Source organism: Scardinius erythrophthalmus (genome assembly GCF_964197995.2).
Source record: "Scardinius erythrophthalmus genome assembly, chromosome: 21".
NCBI classification, from domain to species: Eukaryota; Metazoa; Chordata; class Actinopteri; order Cypriniformes; family Leuciscidae; genus Scardinius; species Scardinius erythrophthalmus.
The window spans coordinates 9431760-9445351 of NC_138241.1; the positions used below are offsets into that span (position 1 = coordinate 9431760).

The 13592-nt window shown below is 43.9% G+C and overlaps 1 protein-coding gene and 1 long non-coding RNA gene across 2 annotated transcripts in view; one reads left to right on the forward strand and one right to left on the reverse strand.

Moving 5' to 3' along the window:
* Window positions 1-13592, forward strand: part of LOC308681343 (CUB and sushi domain-containing protein 1-like) — a gene marked incomplete at its 3' end in the record, with an annotated part of 827421 nt that overhangs the window by 61075 nt on the left and 752754 nt on the right. The gene's annotated exons all lie outside the window — the stretch shown is intronic.
* LOC308681485 overlaps window positions 7969-13592 on the reverse strand; it is a 36012-nt gene continuing 30388 nt past the window's right edge. Inside the window, exon 2 of the long non-coding RNA XR_014029031.1 lies at window positions 7969-8798. This is a non-coding gene — a long non-coding RNA (uncharacterized lncRNA). The remainder of the gene's footprint in view (window positions 8799-13592) is intronic.

The following is a 13592-nucleotide window of genomic DNA, read 5'->3' on the forward strand; positions in this document are numbered from 1 at the left end:
TGCGAGTTGAGCTATTGACGGGGAGCATAGACTGATGCATTGGACAGGCCAATTACACTGCAAAAAATAAATTAATTAATTAAAAAAACATATTTTTGTTTTGTTAGCACCAAAAAATTCCAACAGCATTGTTAGTGTATAATAAATATGTTCTGTTTTGCGTCTTTCAACACATTGGAGAGACTGCGTTTATGTGATGTTTATGTGTCCATTATGAGATTATAGATATTGACCAGCTTGGCTGTTTTAAGGTGCAGTTTTCCCTCAGTCCTAGAACACTCGGATTTATCAGGTCATTTTTAAATTATGCTTTCAAGAAATGGAAGAGACAGAACTTTCTAGAGTAAACATACATTTTTATGTTGAGCATAGTCTAGAGCAAGTTTTTCTCTGCTCAAAAATATTTTATGAATAACTAGTTCACAAATTCAGCTGACCCATTTTTAGCATTTCATTAGAGATTCATTTTCTAAAGCAGACTTCTAAGCCAGCAGCTATCACTCACCTGCAGTTCTCGCAGTTCTCCTGGTCGCCCACTGAAGCTAAACAGAGAAACTTCTTGAGAAAACTAGGTTGATGCTGAAAGATGTGCCAGTGGGGCCAGCAGGGGGTGCTCACTGTCTGTGTGGGTCCTAGTGCCCCAGTATAGTAATGTGGACACTATACTGTTTAAAAGCACTGTCTTTGGCTGAGATGTTAAACCGAGGTCCTGACATTTCGGTCATAAAAAAAAATCCCAGTCCTAAAAGTAGGTATGTAGACCCTGACATCCTGGCCAAATTTGCCCATTGGCCTTTGTTCATCCTGATCTCCAAATCGTACCCACATCTACATGGCTTCATCACTCTGTTTCCCCTCCACCAAAAAGGTAGTGTTTGGTGGGTGTTCTAGTTCACTTTGGCTACCGTAGCATCATCTAGGTGGAGACTGGACATGGGTGGTGGTTGAGGAGATACCCCCTTTACAATGTAAAGCGCTAAAAGTGCCATATAAATGTAATTTATTATTATTATTAACTTCTTTAAAAAAATAAAAAATTTCACATAGATTATGAATAGAAAAAAAGGCTACAAGAAAAGTTTTTTTTTTTCATTTATCAAAAAGGTATAGAACCCTGGTCAGTTCTAAACTACACCAATAACCTTGTCAATGGATAATAAACATAGATAATAAACATTGCATTTTATAAAAAAACAAAACAATTTTAGGTGAATCTAATTTGTTTTCTATATAATGTCCTATATAATGTTTAAATTGGCATTATACTGTATTGGCTTCATATTAGCCCTAAAAAGGGCAAAACCATAAAGAGACATCAGACAATTATTTTATTGCTATTTTCCATCTTATTAGGACACAAATAGTACAATATCATTAGATTTTTTTTACAAATTTTATCCCCCAGGATATGCTGCCCCTTTTGGGGGTATAAATTCATAAAATATCCAAAAATATAAATGTCCAAGCATTTATTCCAATTAACGATATTTACAAGGTTATAGTAAATGCCTAGTGGGCAGACTGACTTACTGTATGAGCTTCTGCCAATATCTCACTTGTAGAGAGTACAAAAATATAAAAAATGTTTTAACTGTAACTCACTAATTTTTTATTTTTTTTATTTTTTTTTAATTTCATGTTCCAAATGTTGTAATCAGAGCTGTAGGCATGGCCGACACCAATCAGACGATGTCGCACTAGCTAAGGGATGCCATTTCTCTAGCCTACGAGGCGTGCAGTCAAGCTTCGCCTCTCAGAGTTCAGGCTCATTCTACCGGGGGGGTGCATCCTCCATGGCTTTGGCAAGGGCTGGTCCGCTCCGCACACATTTATCAGATTTTATAGTTTGGATGTTCATGCTACTCCAGGCTTACTTCCTTGAGTCGACATCCCAAGCTCATGTCTGACATCCTTCTCGTGTTTGTGAGCACTCACTACACAACCTTGAGGGGTCCAGACACTTCCCAGTGTGGCAGCATTGGTATTCTCATTCCCATAGCGCAGCATTAAGAGTAGCTTTTGAAAGGGAACGTCTCGGGTTACTTGACTGTAACCATGTGCCTTGAAAAAGCAGGAACAAGATGCTGTGCTACATTGCCGCACTGGGGGTATGTCCAGACGTCTCTTCAGAGAAAGAGATACCCGAAAGCGGACCTGTTTCATGTCTATTTATAGCCTCTCACAAGTGCACATTCCAATGACGTCATCGTCAGGGGTTATTTAAGCCAAGTTCTTTAGGGAACAGGGTTACAGTCAAGTAACCTGAGACAATTTCCCACTACAGGTTGCCATGTTGTTTTTAAATGATGCCCCTGAGGTAAACAAACATGAACAAAGTCACCAGATATAAATATTCACAACAAACACAGTTTCAACATAAAACCAAGAAATGAGACCTACACTTTCACTGCCTCTCCCCACAGCCTCTTAAATGTCTGTATCCCCTAGGATAGTAAAAAACTTTTTAGTAGGCTATCATCCATTGAAAAAACCCACATCAATCAAGCACTAATAATATCCCTTGCTTTCAGTCATTTGCAGTCATTTTCATCCATTCAGTTCATATTGCAGTCACATTGCATACAATGACTTTATAAGTGTGGATATTTGTTTTTTTATCCAGTTGGAATCATAAATCATAAATGGTCACCAGCAATACTGGTGCACTTAATCAAAACACAAACTTCTTAGAGAAGAATAATAATATGACAGTATGAAAACAGTGAGAGTGATAAATGAATGTGGCCTAGAATGCTGGCTTAATTAATCTCTTCCATTATAAGACTTAATTTAGACTGCAACTTGATTACAGTTTTTTGTTCATTTGAATCACGTGGGATCACTCACTATACAGTGTAGAATCACAGATTTGCTGCACTTTTGATCTGCTTTGGGAATAATATATGATGGCATTTAATCAGCCCACAAAAGTAAAACATAATGTTTGTATATTTGCGGTATAGTTTGATGGAGTAGTGTGGAGCACAGAGAGTGAAATGGCATGGGTGACCTTGCCAATAAGATTGTTGCAATATTATACTTTTTTTTTTTTCTGACAAGTCTTGAAATAAGTATCACTGGCATCAGGGCCTTTTGAGGGGCATGTGTTGAAACTGAAAAAGGGCACCCCCCTCCCTTTTCTTTTTTTCTAATATTAAGATTATTTAGTGAGCCTACATAAAAGGAAGAAATGGTCACATCTTCATGACAAATTCAATAACACAAAATAATAGTCTCAAAAGCTTTAGATGTATTCACTATTAATAACAACCATGATAATAATAGATACTATAGATATACAGGTTTTCAGGGCTTCTTTAGCCCTAAAAAACATGTTTTACTACATTTATACATGTGAAGACAAGCGGAGAGTATAGAATAGGCCTACTATAGATCCAAAAATTATCTAGATAGCGAATACGTGCACATTAACATCCTTGAATTAACCATAATTTAATATTATTACCTTAACATGATTAAATGTTAATAAATTAAGTGTATCAGCAATCATAAATCAAAGAAGAAATTTCTTGTTACTTCTTGCAATATATGTTACCTAGGTGACGAGGATCACTCAGTCGCTTTGTGTAAGTTCCAGTACGAAACAGAGCGGGGGCGCTTATTCATAAAATAATTATGAAAATCATAAGCACGTGTGCGCCAAAACGTACTCGGTTACCTAATGTAACCTCGGTTCTCTCTAGAAGAGGGAACTAGTATTGCGTAAGTTAGCTTACACTACGGGAAAGTTATCTTTTCTCGAGATCTGAAGCCAAAAAATGATCCTTAATTTTGTATTTATTGTCAACGCAGTGCGACAGCCGGCAGACCATGGCAGGCTACATAAGCGTGCTCATTGGCTGTCCAGCGGCAACTGCTGCAGCCTACCAGTGAGCCCTGTGTGACGTCACGCCCAATGAGGGCGCTTTACGCCCTCCACACCCCTCTAACCGTCAGGATGGGTGTGGCTAGCGTGTATATAAGGAAGGGCTCACAGACTGAAAATCTGATTTTCATAGTCTGAAGCGCAAAAGCTCGTGGCGCGACACGGCAGGTTACGCAATACTCGTTCCATCTTCTAGAGAGAACCGAGGTTACATTAGGTAACCGAGTACATTCTCTTACGAGAGGTTCTCTCGTATTGCGTAAGTTAGCTTATGCTACGGGAACCCTTTGTCAACGCTGTGCGCGCTGAGCATCCAGTGCATGAGTCCCAGGGAAACCGGGGAAAAACCACATGCTGGAACAGGTGGCCGGTCGGAGAAACGACGAGGCCATGCCTCTAGTGGAGTGAGCTCTGATACCCATAGGGCACTGCAGGTGTTTGGAGGCGTAGGCTGGTGCGATCGCGTCCACTATCCACCTGGACAGGCTCTGTTTCGAGGCGGCGAGACCCTTGGTGCGCCCACCAAACGAAACAAAGAGCTGCTCGGAACGCCTAAAGGCGGCGAAGCGCGTGATGTAAACTCTCAGCGCCCTGACAGGCATAAGAGGTTATCACTGTCCTTGCTATCGGATGCTGGCAGAGCCGACAGGGAGATGATTTGCGCCCTAAAGGGAGTACCAATCGCTTTGGGGATGTAACCGTGTCTCGGTTTGAGGATGACTTTGGAGTCATTTGGTCCGAACTCAAGACATGCGGGGCTAACAGATCCCCCACGCGTTTTTACTGAAGACAGAGCTATCAGAAAAACAGTTTTGAACAAAGGTATTTCAAATCCACAGATTCAAGCGGTTCAAAGGGAAAAGCCTTCAGGGCCTCGGACAGATCCCAAATAGGAACCGAGGGGGGCCGCGGGGGATGCATCCGTCTGGCTCCTCTAAGGAAACGGATGATGAGCTCGTTCCTTCCTATTGCACGGCCCTGTCCAACAGCTCTTGTAGGAAGGAGAGCACCCGTGGAACCCCGCTTGTACGTGGATCCAGGCTCTTAGTAGCGCACCTTTTAGAGAACACAGACCATTTAGACGCGTAGAGACTTCTCGTGGAAGGAGCTCTAGACTGCGTGATCGTGTTTACGACCCCTTCTGGCAGGTCAACGGGTATCTGTTGATTATCCTCGCTTGCAGAGACCAGCGCTCTGGATGGGGATGCCAAATTGATCCACCGGCCTGAGATAGGAGATCCTTTCTCACCGGGATCGGCCATGGGGCTAAGTGCGACAGCCTCACTAGCTCTGGGTACCAGATTTGGTTCTCCCATCGCGGGGCTATAAGGAGCACTGGGTGGTGCGTTTCCCTGATCCTCTTGATGACCTGTGGTAACAGGGAGATGGGAGGGAAAGCGTACAGCGGGGGGTTGGGCCAGCGCGTCCTCGCTCTTTGAGAAGAATGTCGGACAGTGAGCGTTGTCTTTTGACGCAAAGAGGTCTACTTCCGCCCTGCCGAATAGGCACCAAAGTGACTGGACTGTCTGAGGGTGCAGAGCGCGCGCACTGTGTCGACAGGCAGGCCGTCATTGCCACAGAGTCCAGTTCCAAACCCAGAAAAGAGGTTGACTGACTGGGCAGTAATGAGCTCTTGGTCCAGTTGACCGTGAGACCCAGGCTTTCCAGGTGGCTGAGAAGCACTGTTCTGTGAGCGATAAGCTCTTCCTCTGACTGTGCTAGAATCAGCCAATCGTCCAAATAGTTCAAATTTCGCATTCCCTGACCTCTCAGGGGAGCGAGAGCCGTGTCCATGCACTTCGTGAATGTACGGGGTGCTAAAGACAGGCCGAACGGCAGGACTGTGTACTGATATACCTGACCGTCGAAGGCGAATCTCAAGAATGGCCTGTGACGGGGTATTATCTGGATCTGAAAGTAAGCGTCTTTCAGATCGAGGGAGATAAACCAGTCTCTCGGGCGAATCTGCGCGAGGATCTGCCTGGTTGTGAGCATTTTGAATGGTCTTTTCATAAGAGCTTTGTTCAAATATCTCAGATCCAAAATCGGTCTGAGAGCTCCGTCCTTCTTGGGAACGAGGAAATAACGTCTGTAAAAGCCTGACTCGCTCAGAGAAGGGGGTACCGGTTCTATAGCCCCTTTGCACAGAAGAGTCGCTATTTCTGCTCAAAGTAGATGTGCTACTTCCCCATTCACTCTCGTCTCGGTTCGCGCTTAAAAGCGCGGGGGGCGGCGAGCGAACTGCTGAGTATAGCACTTTTTTACTGTGCTCAGCACCCATTCTGACGCGCCTGGAATAGCTTCCCACGCTTTTGCGTGTGCGGCTAGGGGCAGAATGGCCTCCGGGCTCTGATTGCCGCGTATTGCGGGCTCAAGAGCTCGATACAGAGGCGTGGGTGCAGCTGGTCACTCTCGGTGCTTAAATATGGCGGCTCGCATGCAGCGACGGCTGGCCGTTTTACACACAGTGTCCCGGTTGCTTTGGACGGGGAACCTATAGTGTGAGGCGCGACGCGTGAGAGCGGCGTCGGGGGCGAAATGTTTGTTAGTATGTGTGAGCGCTCGAGGGCGGGCACAGGACTTACATTTGAAACATGACCAGTAGTGAGAGGACGTGTAACAGAGCGGGCAGTGAGTAGGTGTGGGCACGGGGGGTGGACACGTGACCTACTTCTAACACTCGAGCTGCTTTTGCCCGCTTTATGAGAGTGGGCTCTGTGAGAGACATGGGATTTATAGTGCTTGTGTGTAGGGGTGAACACAGAAACGTGGGCACATTTACCACACTTGAAACACATGCGGCGTGAGCCCTACAACCAGACATCATACTCTTTTGAGATTTTTCTGGGTCTCCGTGAACTCACTGCATGAGTGAATGACACAGGGGGAACCGTGCTTGTGTGTAGGGGTGAACACTGGGAGGTGGGCACATTTTCTACACACCATCAGCGCCGTGAAAACAGTGTTTTGGTGCAGGCGAGCGGGTTGTACAACGTGCTCGTAGCTGCGGAATACACATCTGCAGTCGCCTTCTTAAGGGGATTAACAGAGCGAAATGCTTGAAAGCTTGTATTTAGATGCTCAGCAAATACTCGAGCACCATCATGTGAGCGGGAGGGTGCGAGAGGCGGGTTCGCTTTCTGTATGTAAGAAAAGCTGGCCGCGAGCTCGGAGAAGCGAACAGCATAATTTTTTTATCTGCCGCAAGAGTCGGGATCGAACACGGGTCTCTGGCGCGAAATCTTAAGATTCTGCCACTGAGCCACAGGGGAGAACACATTAGCTTTCATTTAGCGCAAGCATATAAGAGAGCGTCATCATGTTTCGTGTCTGCGTTTGTTTGCAGGCGTGCGTGAATTATAACAGGCTCGTTTACTGCATAGTAATATTTCCAGCCGCCTGAACTTAAGAGGGGACTGAGAAATGTGTGAGAATTGGAGGTTGGTCCGGCCTCAGCGGGACTAAAACACTCTCTTCTCCTCTTTTCGCCGGTGAGTGAGGCGCGCGCTGAACATTGCTCGTGACCTTCCGCTCTGTCATCCCTTGTGAACGGCGCAATCTGCGCGGCTCAACAAGGGAGAGAGCGGGATGAGTGGCGAACGGGGCGAGTAGCCAGAGAGCGTCATCATGTCTTGTGACGGCGTTTGTTTGCAGGCGTGCGTGCATTATAACAGGCTCGTATACTGCGATATTAACAATTCCAGTCGCCTGAACTTAAGAGGGGACTGAGAAATGTGTGAGAAATGGAGGTTGGTCTGGCCACGGCGGGACGAAAACACTCTCTGTTCTCCTTTCACCGGTGAGTGACGCTCGCGAACGGGGCGCGAGGACGGAGTAGCTTTCTTGTAACGTAAAGAGAGCTCCAAGACCGTCCGCTTCTGCCATCCCTTGTGAGCGGCGCAGTCTGCACGGCTCGAACAGAGGGAGAGAGAGCGAGGAAGCTCGCTCCGAGACCGTCCGCTTCTGGCATCCCTTGTGAACGGCGCAGTTTGCGCGTGTTATGGCCCTTAATCTAATTTTGGCTCTTTTAAAAACACACAAAAGACAAGGACCCAACATATCAAAAATCACAGACGATTGGGTAACATTTCTGACGTCAACCACGCCATACGTTTTAATGAGAGGATAATAAAGCACCTCAAGAGATGGACAAACAATAATCATAAATCAACAACACAGGTAGGGCAGCTACAAGAAAACAGGAACCCTTAGCTACACCTATTGTCCCAGATCTTACCTAGCTCCCGAAAATAACTGTAACGGGTAAATCTTCCGGGCAACTGCTTACCTTCACTGTACTAAATAAATAACAAAAAGTGTACTGAGAAAATAACACCACTACCTGGTTTTAAAGAATAAAATAGAATCAAAAACACAATCGTAAGGATCGCTCCAGCATGGCGAGGCGAAGCGAGAGTGAGCCGCAAGGCGAGAAACCCCCAGCTGGCAATCAGGCGAGAGAGGCGGAGAGAGCGAGAGAGAGAGAGCCATCAACACCGTCACGGCTTAAATAGCAGGAACTCTCATGACGTCACTTCACTTCCGCGGTGCAGGGAAAATCCCTTCTCAAAACTCCACCTACGAACTCAAAAGAAATAAATCACACAAACTAATGGTTCAATATTATACCCACACGTAACAGTGCGGCTCGAACAGAGGGAGAGAGAGCGGGAAGTCGTGCGAGGCATTTGAAACAATGCCTCATAGAAATTGCTCTTTTAGAAGAGGAGAGAGAGTGTGTGTCGCAGGGGCGAACACACACAGCAGAAAAGGATATGTCGCCGGATGGCGTAGCAGGCACGGATGGCTGAAGGCGGCAAAGGTGGCCGGCTTCCTCAGACGCTTCCTAGGCTTGCTGGTCGCTAGATTCGACGGCGGCGGCTCTCAAGATCCAGCGATGCGAAGAGCTTCGCTGAAGACAAGAAAATCAGATTTTCAGCCTGTGAGCTAACTTACGCAATACGAGAGAACCTCTCGTAAGAGAACAAATGATATGTTGTTGTATTGCTTACCAATATATTGTTAACATTTTACAAAATTCAAACTCAAATGCAGTTACAGGGTTTTTGACCAGCGAATGTGTGCAAATGTGCATTTTGCCCGTCATTAAAGGAGAACTCCGGTCAATTTTAACATTGAGCTCATTTTTTTGTCAATTTGGAGTGCTGTCAATACAGAGAACAACGACAAAAATCGGTGTTGCCTACACCGTGTTATCCTCTTTTTAAAATTTGCACCCTGTTGACTTCAATGGGGCAATATTTAAACCTGCTTTTAGCCTCTTAACATCCTTGATGTGTCATTACAAGTGCACAGGTCATGTGAGTGATTCCTTCAGAGTGAACACAAGTGAATCTGACTGCAGTAGATGTGAAAGAAATGGATAAAAATGATGTTATTTAAGCCAGCGCAAATACCTGTATTTACATCCTGTTTTCGGTTGAAGTCCAAAGTAGTCGATTGTCGAGTTCACGCGTGTGATCATAGGTAACTAAACCTATGCGCGTGAACTCGACAATCGACTACTTTGGACTTCAACCGAAAACAGGATGTAAATACAGGTATTTGCGCTGGCTTAAATAACAATTTTTATCCATTTCTTTCACATCTACTGCAGTCAAATTCACTCGTGTTCACTCTGAAGGAATCACACACATGACCTGTGCACTTGTAATGACACATGACGGATGTTAAGAGGCTAAAAGCAGGTTTAAATATTGCCCCATTGAAGTCAACAGGGTGCAATTTTTGAAAAGAGGATAACACGGTGTAGGCAACACCGATTTTTGTCGTTGTTCTCCGTATTGACAGCACTCCAAATTGACAAATAATGAGCTCTATGTTAAAATTGACCGGAGTTCTCCTTTAAAACGGCGCTGGCGGCATCACATTACATTTTCATCAACAGGTTACAAACTACTTTGTTGTAGCTTTATGGGCGCTCAGTTTTTCCTGTTGTAAAATACATTTGGCCAAAATATCATTTTATAAAAGATGAAATGCTACTGTATGCACAGGCTATGTAGGCTATGTATTGGCTATGACTAGATGGCAAATGCTAGACCTCTCTCAGGTCCCACATGTCTCAGTCAGACATCAAATAATAAAATATGAGCCTTTATAGACATAGTGTTTAGTACTTATTCAAACAACAAGATCTTTGTTTACCCTTGCAAAACTTCGTTCAGCTGCTGTCTGCTGTGCGGCTGCTGCAGAGCTTCAGTTCATTCAGTCAAGATAGAGGGGGCGGATTTATCAGGTTTAAGCTACTGACAGTTTGAGGATCGAACAAGATTTACACAAGATCTTTTTAAGAACTTTCATTGGCTAAATATTTGTAAAACAGACAGACAGACAGACAGACAGACGTAAAGGGTGACCAATAGCATTGATTTATTGAAGAAAAATAACACCACCACCACCACCACCACCAAAAAAAGGGCACTTCGGAGTTTAAGGCAAAAAGGGCATGTGCTCTGTACATGTTGAGCACTACCTGTTGCCAATACCTTATTTTAAAGAGCAAAAAAAGTTACGAGAAGCACTTTTTGAATTGGATGATCGGGGTATATTGTATTTATTTTGGCCTTTGAGAAAAATGTAAATATCTTATAGCTTCTGAAGGGCAGTACTGAATGAAACAACAACAACAACAACAACAACAACAACAACAAAAACAACCACAACAAATTTGTTTGAAAAAACATTATTAACTTTGAACAAATTAAGAAAAATGTACACATCATCATGCTGTTCAAGAGATTACACCCCCCTGACCTTTAATGCATCATGTTCTTGAGCATCAGTGCACCAGGACTGTACTAAAAAACAACTTTTCATTTTTGATTCCTCTTATTTTAACCTCTTATTTTAACGCATATTCAGCAAGGGTTATGAAAACTTAAGAGCAGAACTGTGTTTAAAAGTACAAAAGTATGTTTGTGGGTAACACATTTGTTTCTAGAATGAATGCAATGTAACTGTCATTAATAAGATAAACATTTTGTAACATCCCAGATAGAAACTATTGAATCAATGTTAAAGGGATGGTTCGGAGTAAAATCAACCTAGGGTCCTTTGCACCATGACCTTGAGCCAAAGGTCGAGAAGGGTTGAGATTTCAACCACAAATCATTGATAATATTACTACTGATTCAACAAAAAAATCACTTTTGCACCCTCAGTTACTGTAAAAATAATGTTGAGATTTCAACACAAAAATCAATGGTAATGCTACTGAATCAACATTACACTATGACTGATTATACATCACTGATGTTGAATCAATATTGAAATGAACACAATTAATAAATGGTAATAATGTTGAATTAGCGTTACACTATGAATGGTTCTACATCACTGATGCTGAATCAATACTGAAATGAACAAAAATAATCTTTGGTAATATTGTTTGATCAATGTAACAATGTAATGTTGTTTTTAAATCACTTTTGTTGAAACACTGAAAATACAACTGAAATGTGTTGGCGACATAAAACGTGTAAGATAATGTTGAAAAAACAGTAATATTTCAGCTACACTTCAGTGGTGCGTCAACAAATTCCTGAGCATTTCAAAGTTTGGGGGAAACTTTGTAAAATATAAATGACACCTTTCCTGCAGTTGTAGCATTCAAGTAACAAGTTTATCTTGAAAAATAAAAGAGATTTATTTTTTTTTTTTTTTTTTATGAAAATTTCTTTAAAGGGATCTTTATTGCTACTCACCCCAAAATGAAAATTCTGTCATCATTTACTCACCCTCATGTTGTTCCAAACCAGTATGAGTTTCTTTCTTATGTTGTACCATGTCGGTAACCAGGGAGTTGATCAGAGACCCTCAACTGTCTGGTTACAAACATTCTTTAAAATATCTTCTTTTGTGTTCAACAGAAGAAAGAAACTCATACAGGTTTGGAACAACTTGAGGGGGAGTAAATGATGACAGAATTTTCATTTTGGGGTGAACTATTCCTTAACAGCTGCAGATTCACCTTATCTTAAAGGAGTAGTTCACTTTAAAATGAAAATTCTGTCATCATATACTCACCCTCATGTTGTTTCAAACCTGTATGAATTTCTTTCTTCTGCTGAACAGAAAGGAAGATATTTAGAAGAATATCAGTAACCAGTTTCTGGCAGTTTCTGGGTCCCATTGACTTCCATAGTAGGAAAAAAATATACTATGGAAGTCAATGGGACCCAGAAACTGTCTGGTTACTGATATTCTTCTAAATATCTTCCTTTCGAATCCCGGGTCTGCCGGTAGATAAAATTATGCCGTCAATGCTTCGCTCTGTCAGTTCCCGTAAAAAGGCGACTGCAGATGTGTATTTTGCAGCCAACGAGCGCGTTGTACAACCTGCTCGCCTGCACCCAGACATGAGAAAAGAGAGTGCTTTTAGTCCCACTGAGGCCAGACCAGCCTCCATTTCTCACACATTTCTCATTCCCCTCTGAAGTTCAGGCGACTGGAAATGTCAATATTGCAGTAAACGAGCCTGTTGTATTACATGCACGCCTGCAAACAAACGCTGACATGTTGACGCTCTCTTATATTCTCGCGCTAACTGAAAGCTTATGTGTTCCCCCCCCTGTGGCTCAGTGGTGGAATCTTAGACTTTCGCACGAGAGACCCGTGTTCGAATCCTGGGTTTACCGGCTGGTAAAATTATGCCGTCAATGCTTTCGTTCTGTCAGTTCCCTTAAAAGGCGACTGCAGATGTGTAGCCATCGAGTGCGTTGTACAACCCGCTCGCCTGCACCCAAACACTGTTTCTATGGCAACACAAAGTATTCCTAGCCAGTCTAGGGAAACGACGGTGCTCGCTCGTTCAGTTCCAGTAAATGCGACTGTTCCAGTGTATTCTGCAGTAAACAAGTCCGTAACACGGCCCGCTTGCCTGCACACAAACGCCGTTTTTACGGCAACCCAGATAAATCCCATAAGATTGTATTTTCTGGTATTCCGGCCACAGCCGATGGTGTTATGAGTTGTAGTAAAAATGCCCACAACCCAGTGCTCATTCCTACACACAAGCACAGACCGCCACACACGGCTCGCACAAATAAAATCGACCGATGTCGATTGTGCACCAGATGTAGTGAACGTGCCCACGACCCAGTGCCCACAAACACTACACACTGCATGTCTCACGGTTTCTGTAAAACAAAACCAACACACATACAGTCTGCCCAAACAGACGGTGTTTTCAGTGTTATGAATGCGCCTGCTGTCCCGCGCCCATATTCACTAACAGACATGACAAGCCCTATGGGGTTCGCCCCGCTCTCTCTCTCTCAGCGAACCGCTATAGGAGAGCTGAGCGGGGGCAGGTTGCCCGCTGTGATCAGCACGCCCCCCGCCTCACACGCTGCAAGCATGCCGTTTATGTTACAGCACACCGGTGCTCCCCGTTCACCACTATGTCGCGGCCAGAGCCCAGATATCATTCTACCCCGAGCTATTCATGCGAACGCATGGGCAAAGCTTCCCGGGGTATCAGAGTGGGTGCTGAACATTATAAAAGAGGCTATTCGCTACAGTTCGCTCGACGCCCACGACGTACGCGGCGCAAACCAAAACTACGGTGAAAAAGGAAGTAGCACACCTACTTCGAGCCGAAATAGTGAAGCTATTGAGCAAAGGGGCCATAGAACCCTTATCACAAGCTCAGAGCGAAGGGGGCATATACAGCAGATATTTT